Raw genomic sequence first — 3,231 nt, forward strand, 5'->3', positions numbered from 1 at the left:
CCTCCTCTGTCAATAGACTTAGATAGGGGTATGTGTGGAGAACAGAGAGTGAAGGTGGGATCTGGAGAAGACCATGGGTTATAGGTGTATACAAAGTGAATAAAATGTAATTAATAAAATTTAATATTAAAAAGTATAATTCCTTTTGGATATATATATTATAGGAGAGTGTGCTTTGAGGTTGATCTGTCTCTCTGTCTCTGTCACTTTATATCTTTGTTTTTGTTGGTCTTGGTCTCTCTACTTCTGAACATGTCTCTCTAGATCTTTCTCTCTCTCTGTCTCTTTCAATCTCCCTCTCTCTGCCTGCCACATGTGGTTTGGTATGAAAAGCTCTCAGTTTTATTGAAGGACTACAAAAAATGAGTGCTTGCCTATGTGACATTATGGACAGTATCTGCAAAAATATAAGCAATGTCCAAATTAAAATCCTTTTGTTCAAATGTTTGCCTTAGTCAGGGAGCATTTTCACAGAAAATAATTCACTGACTGAGGACATATCTGTCCTTTAACAAATAATAATTGAATCTGTGATAATGTGAAACTCACAAGTCAAGGACACATGATTTATTAATGACCACTTGAAAGAAATATGTGGTGCTCACTTCAACAGCACATATACTAAAATTGGAACTCTACAGAGAAGGTTAGATGGCCCCTGGGCAAGGGAGACACACACATTTGTAAAGCATTCCATATATTTTTGGAGAAATTAAAGGAAACACAAATAGAGGAAAATGTGGAAAGAAAGAACTTAGGTAACAAAACAGGAACTACAGAGGTTAGCAAAACCAATAGACTACAAGAGATGGAACAAAGAATCTCAGGTGTGGAAGATACAATGGAAGAAATAGATGTATCTGTCAAAGTAAAAGTTAAATCTAAAAAAATCCTGACACAGACCACCCAAGATATTCAAGACAACATAAAAAGACAGAACCTAAGAATAATAGGAATAGAGGAAAAAGAAGATTCCCTCCTCCAAAGCCCAGAACATATTTTCAACAAAATCATTGAAGAAAATTTCCCCAACTTAAAGCAGAGGCCAATAAGCACATAAGAGTTCTACAGAACACCCAATAAATTAGTCCAGAAAAGAAAATCTTCCCATCACATAATAATCACAACAGTAAGTATACAAAATAAAGAAAAAAATACTAGAAGTTGTAATGGAAAAAGACCAAGTAACGTCTAATGGGAAACCCATCAGAATCACACCTGACTTCTCAACAAAGACTATGAAAGCCAGGAGGGCCTGGAAAAATATCATGCAGTCCCTAAGAGAACACAGATGTCAGCCCAGACTATTATACTCAGCAAAACTCTCTGTCTTCATAGATGGAGACAAGGTATTCAATGACAAAAATGAATTTCAACAATACCTATACACAAATGTAGCATTACAGAAGACACTAGAAGGAAAAATACAACTCAAAAAAAAAACTAGTTACTTTCAAGAAAACACAGGAAATAATTAACCTCACTGCAGTAAACAAAAAGCAACTGACCACACAACCTTACTACCACAGCCAACATCAAAGTTAATGTATCTAACAGTCATTGAGCATTAGTCTCTCTCAACATCAATGTATTGAAATCTCCAATAAAAAGACACAGACCAACAAAATGGATGCATAAACAAGACACAGCCATATGTTGTCACCTAAGTCACAAAGATAGACATTACTTGAGGGTAAAGGCCTGGAAGACAGCTTTCCAAGCAAATAGACTGAAGAAACAAGCAGGAGTCACCATTCTAATACTTGATAAAATATACTTTCAACCAAAATTAATAAAAAAGAGATTTTCAGGGTCACCTCATAGTCATCAAGGAAAAATTCTACCACGAAGACATTACAATCCTACACATCTATGCCTCACACACAAGAGCACACACATATGTAAAAGAAACATTGATAAAACATAAACCACATAAAGATCCTCACACATTAATACTGGGAGACTTCAACACCCCACTCTCAACAAAGGACAGGTCAACAAAACCGAAATTAAGCAAAGAAACAATGTCTTTAACAGAGGTCATGAATCAAATGTACCTAACAAACATTTACAGAACCTTACACCCAAACACAAACAAACAAAAATTTACCTTCTTCTCAGCACCTCATGGAACCTTCTCCAAAATAGACCACATGGTTGGTCACAAAGTGAGCTTCAACAGATACAAGAAGATTGAAATAACCCCTTGTATCTTATATGATCACCATGGAATAAAGGTGGAACTCAGCATCAACCAAAATAGCAAAAAGCCATGGAATCTGAACAACTTGCTACTAAATGACAACTGGGTCAGGAAAGAAATAAAAAAAAAAAAATTAACGTCTTCCTAGAATTCAATGAAAATGAAGGCACAACATACCCAAATATATGGGACACATTAAAAGCAGTGGTAAGAGGAAAGTTCATAGCATTAAGTGTCTTCAAGAAAAAATATGAGACATGTTATTTAAGGAACTTAATGGTTCACCTAAAAACCCTAGGAAAAAAAGAAGCAGACATACAAAAAAAAAGTAGACAGCTGGAAATAATCACACTCAGGGAAAGAAATCAATCAATTAGAAACAAATAAAACAATTGAAAATAATCAATGAAACCAAGTGTTGGTTCTTTGAGAAAATGAACAAGATAAACAAACCCTGAGCCAAACTAACGAAAAGGCAGAGAGACACCATCCAAATAAACAAAATAAGAAATGAAAAGGGGACATAACTACAGACACTGAGGAAATCCAAACAATCATTAGGACTTAATTCAAAAGTCTATATGCCATAAAATTTGAAAATCTAATTGAAATGGACAATTTTTTGATTGATTGGCTTACAAAAGCTAAATCACGACCAGGTAAATCAATTAAATAGTTCTATACCCCTAAGGAAATAAAAGTGGTCATCAAAAAATTTACATCCAAAAAGAGCCCAGGACCAGATGGTTTTAGTGCAGAATTCTACCAGACCTTCAAAGAAGAGCTAACTCCAGTTTTCTTCAAATAATTCCACAAAATAAAAACAGAAGGAACACTACCAAACTCATTCTGTGAAGCCACAGTCACCTTGGTACCTAAACCTCACAAAGACCCAAAAAAGAAGAGAATTTCAGGACAATCTCCCTTATGAGCACTGATGCTACAGTGCTCAACAAAATACTTGCAAACCAAATACAAGAGCAGATCAAAGATATCATCCAATATGACAAGTAGGCTTCACACCAATT

General features: G+C 35.1%; 1 non-coding gene across 1 annotated transcript; it reads left to right on the forward strand.

Moving 5' to 3' along the window:
• The first annotated feature begins 597 nt into the window (after positions 1 to 597).
• LOC132651924 (U6 spliceosomal RNA) lies at positions 598 to 703 on the forward strand. The gene has a single exon (XR_009589450.1). It is a non-coding gene; the product is annotated as a U6 spliceosomal RNA (small nuclear RNA).
• The last annotated feature ends 2,528 nt before the right edge of the window (positions 704 to 3,231 follow it).

Source organism: Meriones unguiculatus (assembly GCF_030254825.1).
Source record: "Meriones unguiculatus strain TT.TT164.6M chromosome Y unlocalized genomic scaffold, Bangor_MerUng_6.1 ChrY_unordered_Scaffold_35, whole genome shotgun sequence".
NCBI classification, from domain to species: Eukaryota; Metazoa; Chordata; class Mammalia; order Rodentia; family Muridae; genus Meriones; species Meriones unguiculatus.